A 12,346-nucleotide genomic window follows, 5' to 3' on the forward strand; every position below is an offset into this window, starting at 1 on the left:
CAAATAGGCCTTTAATTCTCTGGCCTTTGGTTCAAAGCTCTTCCCGGCACTCTATTTTTTAGCATACAGTACATGTGGAATATCGCCTGCAGTGATGTGCAAGCAGTGTTGCAGTTTTATGGGCTTTGAACTCTTTCCTCCTCTGCAGTAAAGAGGTTAGCATGATGGACTAGTTACTGGTGGGCCTGTCACTGTAGTGTGCACTGCACTCTGATCTACACGGTTCTGGGCTTTAAGTACTACTTCATGCCCTGAGCAATTATGGGCTGCCTAACCGTAGTCTGCCAGAGAAAAAGCTCAGGATGTATCAGTAGGGACAGAACTGTTTCTGTAAGTGAATTATTCATAGGCCACATTACCGTGGAAATGATTTAGATCTCTTCCTGGATGGCTAAATTTACTTCACCTGTAATTCTTTAACCTGAGCACAATATTTCAACATGTGGCATTACTGTTTATCCATGGTGTCCAACAGTATTTTCAAATCTGTCTATTTTCACAGAGGCATGTTTGGTAGTTTTTAGTTGTAGCACCAAACCATCCTTCTCACATTTTATTTAACCCTCTTTTTTTCTTTTCTTTTTCCACAAGCATCTCTCTCTTATGCTGAGGAGGATAATTTCAAGTGGAGGAGGTTAGTGAAATCTCCTTTTCTATGGAACACAAAGATATTTATCATATTTATCTAGCTTTTTCTTCAGTTATCCAGCTGTGTTACAGGACTGTCTACCCCTCTATAGAGGATTTATCAGTCTACGTCATCATAAAGCTGCACGCGCATCTTGACTGCCGAAGCAGCGTTCAGCTCCGTTGATTCAGACGAGCTAGCGGTTTTGAAACACTAAATTCAACCTGTTATCAGCATAAAAATGTATGGTTGTTCTGTGGTCAGTTTTTAGAAATGACACTATGCAACAGAGGCAACGTCTATCAAGTTTTGACCGTCACAGAGCAACCGGTGTTTTGGAGTTAATAGCGACTATGCTAACTGGTGACTCTCAGCCGACGGTATCAGTGATTAACGGCCGAGCGTCACCAGTTAACAGGGTCACACTTTACACTGAAACATCAGCGATGTCTGCTGGTTAATAATTAAATGTACCGTCTTTATCTGATTTGGTGCAGTTCTCTGGACGTTGTTTTCTAGATTTTTTTTATGAACCGGGTCTCAGACTCTGCATTCTGTGTGTTTTTTGGTGGTCTGTCACAGTCTGGTAAGTGTCCAGGGATAATGCAGTCATGAGCATCGAGTGACAGTTGTGTGTTTAAATTGCTTTCTTGGTACACGCCGGATTTCTCCGCTAAAAACGTCCGTCCACCTAATATATGTCCACTTGCTGATCCCTTCTATCCACTTACTGTTGTTTCACAAACCTGGGAGCTGTTTACCAGACATCAAAGTGATGATATTTAGTTTAAAAATGCGTTTTTGGTGGTTAACTCCTCCACGTCAGCCATGATACTCCGCAGTGCTTCTGCACCCAGCGTTGTTGATAAACAAATAATCCATACATAGCAAAAGCAACACCAGAGACAACCTGAACACACTAAGCATGTCAAATCAGCCTGAGAAAAGGAGACCAGTAAATTTAATCCTTGCCTGTTGACACTTTGGCAAAAAAAAAAAAAAAAAAAAAAAAAACTTTAATGTCTGTTTACCAGCGATGGCCTAGCTGTGAGCCATTTTGACTTACTTGAATACAGAGCCATTAACATTTCAGAAAAAAAAAGCAAAACTTTCACACCATGTCATGCTCTGTGGATATTATTGGCTCTGGGGGGATCATAGATCATACCAATTGGTCAAATGAGATGTCAAAGTGAGATGTTGACACTGTAGTATTGAGATTTGAAACACCTTGCAGAATCTACATTGCGCTGTTTTCACGTCTAAATCAGCCCGCAGATGGGCCACCACAAAGTAACAGGCTAAGAGTGAAGATGTTAAAGCCTCTGAACCCGAAACATCTCATATAGGGAAAGAATAGCAATGTCCCATCCTGCAATTCAGGTACCAGCAGCAGAGGCAGTAAAGGAAGTTTGGGAGAGTTTTAGGCGAGTTTGTGTGAATCTGTTAGGAGTTAGAGGGTAAGACTTAGAGAGGTACTTGTCAGGACTTAAAAAGAAGGGAGATAGTGGGAAGTTTGGGGGGATTGAAGGTAAATCTTGGGGAGTTTTAGAGGAGAGTTCTCTGAGAGTTAAAAGGGACAGTTGTGTGAGTTAGAGAGGAATTTGTGCAGTAAAGCCTGGGTTATACTTCTGCACTTTAGTGGCCAGCGTAGTCATGAGCACTATACCTTTACTTCAGTGTGTCTGCAATGGTCTTTATAATCGTCAGACTGCCTGTTTCAGGTCCTCCAACAATTGCTGCTTAATTTCTTGATTTGGATGTATTATGTTATACTAAAGTTGATACATGTGGCCTCATATCATACAGTAACTATTTTAAGGAAGTATAGAGAGGAAACATCAGAATTTTTCTTTTAAAAATACCACCTTAGCATGTTACGGACAAGGTCAGGAAAGTGGCCAGATGCAACCTTTACTAAACAAGGCGCCAAAATTGACATAAAACAAGAGTTCCTTACAGTAGCTGTAATTTAAATGTATGGGGAGTAAGAGATATTGTGAAGTGAAGTTGATGTCTGAGCATATAGAGCTGCTTTACTTGTGGTTTTTTAACCCTCTTCACAGATGCCGAATTAATAGATGAGGTCTGGCCTCTGAAGTCTTCGCCCTTTTTGTTTCTAATGCATCATCTCTTATCACCCCTGCTGCCATGTACAGCCAGTCAATACGCAGGGCATCCCGATCTGTTATGCACTGAATCCTGTTCTAATGGTGTACAGCTGACTGAGCAGGAGGCAGCGGGATCAGGTCTGTACATTCCCCTGAATCAAAGAGGCGTAGAGACCCCATCTTATAGCCACATAAATAACTGCCACAAAGACTCAAATGACTTATGAGCTTGTTTTAAAAAGTATCATCTTCCAGGAGCGGTGTACTGTACAACATAATCAATTTCAGGGGAGCACAAATACATGCCACTTTATTATTACAAATAATAAATGAACATTAGGCTGCTGGTAATGCAACCAATTTGTCTTTCTGAGGCACGCTAATGGCGCAAAACACTCAGTGTGAACTCCCCACTAAGAACTTTGGGTATTCTGGCTCTTTCCATTAAATATTGAAATGCAATCAGAGTCGTAATCTTCAGCTGCAAGTCTAGCTGCAGTCAATGGTGCTGAAACAACAGGCAGCCAGTTCAATCTAATATCAATCAATCATAAGGGATTGTACTGGCTGGATAAAAGTGCTGAGACAGAGAGAAGGAGAGGCGTTTTCTGAGTGGGGCATAAAAAGACATTCTGTATATTCTGCACTGAGGCGAATGTGAGCTGATGAGTTACACGTCCCCTATTTTGGCTCTTTGAATTTAACAGGTAGTATACAGACTCTGCTTTGAACTGTGTTTCACCTCCTGAAGATCTATTTGCTCGTTCTTTAAACTCCAGACGTCCTTGTCTGTGTGCTCATTGACCATCCTCCCATCAGGCCTCAGGGTCAGGGACGCCGAGCCTCGCCGTCTGAGTTGTCTGTGGTGTGGAATACCAGAGGAGTCTCCCTCCCTGTGTGAGTGGCAGCCAGACAACCACACCTTCACACACACACACACAACCTCCTCCTACACTCATCTCTAATGAAACAGATGAATTATTGCCATGAGTGTCCAAAGTCTAACGGAAAGTGACGTTAGCAAAGAGCCACAATAAAAGAGAAGGGTGACTTTGTGCTCTGCGTACACAGCGGCGTGCGTTTGTCTGGCTGTAAAAAAAAACAAAAGAGGGGGAGAGAACAGGACAGGGTGTTAGGAAAGAGAGAAACTGTACACGTTATCATACACACAAACACACCACAGCCCACTTTCCCCCACAATTCAGTGGCTCAGTAAAGCCCTGACGTCGTAAACAGGATTTATGTCATTTAATTAAGCTTTTGTACAATTACGGTTATTTACAGCTGCATGAAGCAGGCAATGGGGAGCTCATGGCTGTGTGAGCCAAACACAGAGCTCGTAATTTCTGTCCTTTACTTCTTACTGTTCCCAAGATATGAAACAATACTCCTGAGTGTGTTGGCTCCATGTATTGTAAAGTGTTGCAGCATACATGAACCGCTAATGGATTTTTGTTGCTTGATTGTTGTCACATTTAATCCCTAATTCAGACTCTTGATATCTTTTAAATCTGGTTTTCAGATATGGACTGGCATTGTCTTTGTACAGCAGCATATTTTTGATGAAAATGTAGCAAATCTTCAACTCATTCCCTATATTTCTCAGGTGACATTAATGCTGACATTCTACATTTTCACCTGATCTCATCTACAATGACTGTACAGCTTTCATGCCCATAAATCTGCTCCCTCATTTGAGAGGAAATGTGTGCCTGACATGTCTCATAATGGTGATGTATTTTCCTGCTTCTTATGGAAATGTAACCCACCTGCCTCAGCCTTGATGTTACAGTGCCATCTACTGTTAGGCCTGAAACAGTCTTTGGTTTTAGCCCGACTTAAGACAGAGGAGAAATAAATCTGAACATGTGATTGTGTGTAGTGTGTCTGCGCACTCTGACAACAACAGAGCCCCTTCTGACAACTGTTCCCATCTCTGTGGCAAACCACCTCTCTCCCTCTTTCTTCCTTTCTTTCTTGCTTTCTCTCCGCGTGTGTGTGTGTGTGTGTGTGTGTGTGTGTGTGTGTGTGTGTGTGTGTGTGTGTGTGTGTGTGTGTGTGCTGGCGCTATGCCATGTGGCAGACTCACACAGACCTGCTGTGACTGTTGGCATTGTTTTCACTCCAGAAGTCTCATCAACATGGGCATTGTGAGGCAACAGTCACACATAACCATTTAAAAATGTACCACATTACATCCAGTGTAACAGATTACTAAACAAGGTTCCCTGTGAATTATCTGTCATTGCTTTCAGAATATTCATAATTCAATTTAGTTTATAAATGTTGCATTTTTCTCCTCAGTCTGCTTCAGACAAAACATCTTTTGTGTGAGGTGTACAAGCTTTGACCAGAAGAGGGGGCTTTACTCACACTTTTACAACTAGAGGATGCTCGGGCACTGGCAAGTCTCAACATATCTCTGCCTGTTTTAACCACAGTTAAAATCAGTGATGTTGGATATATCACTGGAGCCAAACAGTATTTTTTAAACAAGCATCTAAATCTGCGCATCCCTTATTATCTCAACTTGAACACCCTCTTAGAAATCCACATCTCCCAATAACTAATAGTGAAATCAACAAAAAAGGTGTCCCTCTCCTCACACTGGGTTGTGCCCAAGAATAACTTGCTGTTTTCTTCATTTGTTTGTGCATCAAACGCTTTACTCTGAGTGGCATGGGACGTGAAACTAAGCTCAGAAATGCAACAGGCCCCAGGACACCAGCACTGAATGCAGGGCTTTACTTCTCATTATGGTCCTAATAAAGAGGCTTTTGGATGCAGCTGGCCCAGGGGAGGCCTACGTGATGAAAGGAGGTAAGAAAGAGAAATCAAGCAGCAGATGGAAGAAGAAGCAGAGCAAGATTAGTGAATTGGGATTAAGAATCACAAGACAACAGTAGCACAAATATAAAGGATAACGTGCATGTGCGTCTTTCACTGTCATCTGGTTTTGTGATGCCACACACACAGAGATACAAGGCTGCACCACATTATTGCTGCAAACCCCAACCTACTGTATGTTATTTACACAACTCTGAATATAAATTCTTAAACTGCTGTTGCCCAAGGAAGTGAAACCGAATGAACGGCAAAAACACCTTCCCTCATTGCACAGCTGCACAGCGTCTCTGCATTTCTACAGTGTTTCCAGAAGTGAGTGAAAGGATGGATAAAAATAGTTCCTGTCTAGCCAGTAATGATAAAACCATACCTGCTGATCCGGAAGCCAACCCTCAGCCCTTTGAAGACAAAAAGAGAGCTCCTCTCCTATTCAGTCATGCACAAAATACAACTACAGGGAGCAGTTCTTTACATTTTCGTTCTTACATTGTTCTGACCTGACCCCTTAGTTTCCATCTGTTATGTTTTGCAAGGTAGACTTTTGAACAACTGCATTTTCAGTGGATCAAAAAGCAAAACTAGCATGCTGGGAGAAATTACATACCCAGTCTTGGCAAGTGCATGAACTGCATGTGTGTCTTTGTGAGAGGTGCTAAAAACACAAGCTATAAAAGCAAAGGGGGAAAAGGTTCTGTTTAATTAATTGCAGAACAAGATTAAGCCTCAAGCAAACAACTATGCCTGCCTCTGTTTTGATAGGATCCTTAAAAAACTGCCGCTGGTGACTGAACTAAAAGTAAAAGCTCATAGCTGTAGGCTTTCCACTGTAAAACTAAGGATAAGTATAGGCATTAAGATCTTTACATGAATAGCATAAAGGCTGCAAAGTCAGCTACCTGCCTCAGCTGATAAAAAACCCAATATAACATGTGATTGAATACCACAGTTTTCAACTATTTGCACATGGGAAGTCAGACTTCTACCTTTAAATGTGAAAAAATGTTCCAAGCATATTAAATATCCCAAACAAGTCAGAAAATGAACAATTCCCAGTTTAAAAGTGAACAGAGCAGCTGAGAAAACAGCTTCTTCAAAATAAGAGGATGTTTCTGTCGTGTTTCTGCAGCAACACATGGGTTAAGTGCTGAAGATGAATATCCTACTTCTTCTAATGACTTGTCCTAGATTCCCCTCCACCTGCAGTGCCCTTATTTTTCACTGTGGTGTCTAATCCACTATCGCTCTTCCACTTAACACAAAACAAAGCCTCCTACAGTGTTACTCTAGGCGGCCCATGGGACCTGCTTTGTTGAGATCCAACTTCATCACATTGAGAGTAACACACTTTTTATGGTGTCTATTCCAGTGTGAGGATTATGCCAAACAGATAGCAGACACTTAACTCTCACCTCCAAGAACTCTGCTGATTTAGAACGCGATCTATCCCATAATCTAAATTTGTTTTTACATTATTCATGATTGAATGTACTTTTCTCAGTGTGAATAATTTGCTCCTTATCGAGCAGCTGGATGATATAAAGAGCTTCACATAAAGAGTCAACACAGCTGAGGGGGGTCAAACACAATGTTTCTGCAAGTTAAGAAGTCTTTGTGTGAGTTTATTAGCAGCCGCTATTAAGTTGCATCGTGGGGCACACAGAGGTCACTTGATCATAAGGGCCCTCCCTCTATTTTCTGCGATAGCATCTTTCCAGAAAAGGAAGGATACATCCCAGGGTAAATGAAGAGAGGGGCTTTAGTTTAATCATCAAAGTTGCAATTTGCATTTCTAGATGTAGTTCTTTGTAGTTGTGTGGTTTAGTCGACAAACCTCAAGTGTGAGTCAGGTGTCCAAATCAAAGTCCCCAAAGTGTTCCTGAGGTTGTCTTTGTCTTCATCTTGCTGATTCTTTTGCAAATCAGTCATGTAGTATTTCCTCTGATTGCATTTCCTGTGAATTCTTCGAAGGCAAAATGCTGGATTTGTGGCACTATGCGAGGAGTCCTGGAGGGAAATATTGCTCAACAAGACTGCACATGAACATGCAGGGAAGCACATGCCAGCCCTTGCGCTGAACAGAAACAAGTACAAGATTGTTATGAAGTAAACAATTGAACAGTCTTCACAACAAATAAGTGCAATGTCTCCTCTTTATAGCTCAAGTATGAATCCAGTTGATGCTTGAGGCCAAATCTCATCAGGTCATCAGTGCTCATGTCCAAGTCGGGTTATGATGTAGAATAGAATAGAATAGAGCGTTATTGTCATTGTAACAAGTACAACGAAATTGAAGTCACAGCAGCAATCAAGAAAACAAAAGTAAGAAAGTGTATAGAAAGCGCAAAAAGGTCCTTAAGAAAATAAATGATGACAGCTTGTCCATCAGTCTCCAGTTCAGCCAGCCTCCACCTCCACAGGGTCCAGGACTGAGCTTCTTCAGTCGTGCTCCATCTCTGTCTCCTGGATCCTGTCTGCTCACAACAGGTGAAGTTCTTCCAATGTGGTGTTGGTGTCTGATGTTAGCTCCGTTAGCCATATCTGTGAATAGCATGATGCCACTCTGCCCTCTGGTATTCCCTCTGTTGCTGGGTTAGCACAGCTAGCTCGTCCATCTTATTGGAGATAGATCTTACGTTCCCAATAACGATGGATGGAAGGACAGGTCCATGTCCTCACTTCTTAGCTCACACCTGTGAACCAGCACGTTGTCCTCACCTCCTTCTCCTCACCTTGTGGGAAGACATCAGGCCTTGCACCAGTTAGCATTGACATGCTACAGGCTGCAAACAGCTGATTTCACATGTAAACAATGCAGCCATGGTTACATGTAGGATCTCCAGACAAACACAGGGGAAAAAGTATTAAAAATATCGCTAAGCCACAAAAGGTTTGGTGTCCACGACCAACAAATCAGCCATACAAAGTAATGATCCACTCCAAATACAAAGATGACGAAAAGGAGACAAAAAAATAAAAAGAGCTTGCCAAATTGATTCAGTCTTTGTTATTTGTTGGCTGTATCCCTCATACATTTCATCCATCTGTCCATCCATTATCTTTACCACTTTTCCCTTTTGGAGCTGTGGGGGGAGTCTTTCCCGATGTAACAGTGCACAAGGTGGGATACATCCTGGACAAGTCCACAGTCCATGATGCGGCTAACATGTTGAGACGAATAACCCCTCACCCACACATAGTCACCAATCAACTGGATGAGCATGTTTTGGGACTGTTTGAGGAAGCCGGGGTACCCAGAGAGAACAAACACCACACAGAGAGGCTTCTGACCAACCATGGATTCTAACCAGGAGCCTTTTTGCATGTATGTTCGATGAAACAAAATAAACATGCTATCCTGCATACGCTTGAGGCCAGATCAATCACAAAGAGATATGGGATAATACATTTCAATAAAGAATGAGATGCACATACACTCATACTAACACATTGCACTGTGTACACACCAAATGGGCTGCAACAAACAGCCACAGGGGGACAGATCAAGCAGAATAAAACAACATGGACCTCAGCGTTGAGCAGTGGGGGGTTACACAGGTGATTATAAAACACAGTCTGCTTAAGTAGAGGATTTGCTGAACATAACACAGATCAATAAAGACCTGCTGTGTGGCCAGATTGATACCTCTGGGGCTTTCCTATGTTGATGAGATCAACTGTCTCAGCCTTTACAGCTTTATCTCTCTTGAAACAAACATAATGAGACACATCTATAAATATGTAAGCACATAAAAATGTAGCATTTCCTGTTTGTACTTATTGCAGCTTTTCTGCCATTTCATTAAATACAATGAATAAACTGAAGTGTGCATAGAGTGAGGCAGCTGGATTGAAAAAAGTGAAAGCACATACACAACTACAAAATCACACACGCGTGTCTCTGTATGTGTCAGAAACATCCAGCCCCTGCAGATATTTAAAAGGTTTTTTAGTTCGTTTCCTCACACAGAGGAGAAAAAAGGCTGTCAGAACAAATTGGAGGCAGATTCAGTTTGTTTTTTCCCACAGTTGACTCAGTTTCTATCTCACAGTATGGAGTCACCTTTACGTTACTGACTCAATTTATATCCAGTCATAAAATTTTGTTGGATGCAATGTAACAGAGAAATCCTACAGAGTCAAGGATGATGCTGCAAAGGCAAGAATGCAGATTACAGACACACAAGCTGTGGTTGTTCCACTGTCTTATCCAGGCTGATCCATTCTTTATTGATGGACACAGAACAAATAACCTAAAGCCACATATCTGAGTGAGACAGCAAGATCCATGGTGTGTTTGAGGAGTTGCTCTGCCATGCTTAACAAGCAGATCATTTTAAAGACTTTCCCTCTAAAGACAGCCATGTGAGAATTAAGCGAGAGCCTCGCCTCCTTTCCGCTGCCCTGATTTCTCATTTTGTCTCACAACAGTATTGATTTGAGCATCCTGTTATGGGGTTTAAGGAAAGATTCAACAGAAGATTGCTGATGGAAGGCTGCTTGGGAACCACCTCCGCAGCGAATAATGCCAATAAAAGGCCTAGAGGTGGTCAATGCTAAAGACTGCAGCTTGTTCAATAAATGTTGTTATGGGAAATAAAGTGCCTTTGTTCATGTTGCCTGTTGGAATAAAGGTGAGGTGTGGATATGAAACAAGATTTGACGTACCTTTTCTCTGATGGTGACTCGTTCTAATGCTTCTACAAAATCAAACTTTTACTGACCAAAATATTTTGACACCAGATACTGATAATTTTGTGCAAATGTTACAGGATGTAATTATTTTATGATTAAATACTGCTTGTATTGAGGGCAAAGTGGGCTAACTTGTGTTTCATGTATTTAGTTTGTTTTTGTGAAAGTGCAGGCAGTCGAGTTAACATGAAGGTCTGTGTTTATCAGACAGACAGACAGAGTATGAAACAATGGGGGACATGACAAGGGATGGGAATCGAAAACTGGCTCCTGTCAAGAATGGATAAGAAATGTTTCAATCCATTGATATCGTTAGCCTTTGTTCTTAACGATTCCCTTATCAATTCTTTACATTGTGCCAGAGCCGCCGGGCCTTACATTGACTAGTCTGCTGCAGCTATCTTAGCTTAGCTGTTAGATAACGTTTCTCAAGAAAACTCTGATTCAGGATTTTCAGCTTGAAGTTTTACCTAAGAACTGACTTCATAAAGAAATGTACATTACTCTCTCTCAGGAGATTCATATTCAGCACATTTGAATTGGTATAAATCACCTTATTTACCAAAACAACAAAATAGCGCAAGCATGATGCTAACGTATGGGAAACTGCACTGATATGTCAGCAGTTAGCATACATCAGTATAACTTCAGCTTCAGAATAAAATTTCAACTTTCATCACAACTTTCTAAAACATACTGAGAATCTCAAATGTCAAAAGCTAACAGGCAACTGAAAGGCTTATGGCTGACTTCATAACTACTGAAAGCTTCCAAACAACTTAAACCATTGCTATAACCACTTTGAGACACTAGATGGCCTACTTGAATTATTAATATATTACAACACAGAACATCAGTGTCACACTGTGTGCAATTTTTACCTGTTTCTGTATCAGAAATATCTATACTCATTTTGTTCACTTACAGTATAAACTCAATTAAATGTTGTTGACACAGAAAACCAGAAAAGCTACTTTTTGTACCAAGAAAATTCACAACAGGAATTGATTAGGGAATGAATCAAGAATCAGATCGATAAGCAGAATCGATAAGGGCATCAATATTGACAAAACTTATCAATTCCCATCCCTAGACATGACAGCTCTCAAAATGTGAAGCCAAAACATTTGGAGCATAGATCATAAATATTAAACATAGGGGTAGTGAAATTAGTCCTGTTGACATGACAAATGCTCATGCTCTTGATGTTAGCACCTGGCAGGTAATATTTTGGCTTCACCGTTGTACAATGAGATGCACTGTCCGTCTTTATATAAAATCACCAGTTAATCAAAATGTGTTTTGGTGTACTCCAAATAACTTCCAGCCTAACATAAAAATTACACCAGTCACAAAAAACTGAATGGTATTTATTTGAATTGGAAGTAGAAGATGTGTCTCGTTCTGTATTATGCAACCTATGAACATTAATGTTTTTCTTTATGTTCAGCAAAGAAAAGAAAAAAATCTGAGAGGAGAAATATAACACATTATCATAGAATGTGTGCCAGCATCGCTGTTGTAACTACACTTTCTGCTCCCCATATGCCGTGAAATAACGTTTTGAGCAGACATATGTGTACGAAAGGCGCTGAGGCGCAGACTGTTGTCCTGTCCTCTCCTTGGGAGCACATGGTGCGCTGCTGTGACAGTCAGCATTGAACATGTCTTTGGGGATGCTCCATTATTTACACTCCGCCTTCCTGTGGCCCAGATGAGACATGACAGGAGCCACAGGAAGCTCATGAATTAAACAGAGGGGGCCTAAAAGCACACGGGGAGGGTGTAGGGTGGAGGGTGATGGAGAGGCCTGCGGGGGGACAACCGAGCACCGGGGCTGGCAGCAGATTGTGACGCACATGTTGCTGTGGCCTGAGGGGGCTGAAGAGGTGAGGAAGGGACACGGACACACATGATAGAGATGCAAGCAGAAAGCAGAAAAGGGATATACAAATGATCTTTGAATGAGGTTTTAACGAGAAATGAAAAGAACAGAGAGGCAGTGAGAAAGCAAGAGAGACAGGGATTCATTTGTGTTGCTGTGTTAAAATTATGCAGGCGTTCAGAT

Source organism: Halichoeres trimaculatus, unplaced genomic scaffold, assembly GCF_033239565.1.
Source record: "Halichoeres trimaculatus isolate MK-OKI-2021-1 unplaced genomic scaffold, fHalTri1.1 fHalTri1_scaffold_5, whole genome shotgun sequence".
Taxonomy (NCBI): domain Eukaryota; kingdom Metazoa; phylum Chordata; class Actinopteri; order Labriformes; family Labridae; genus Halichoeres; species Halichoeres trimaculatus.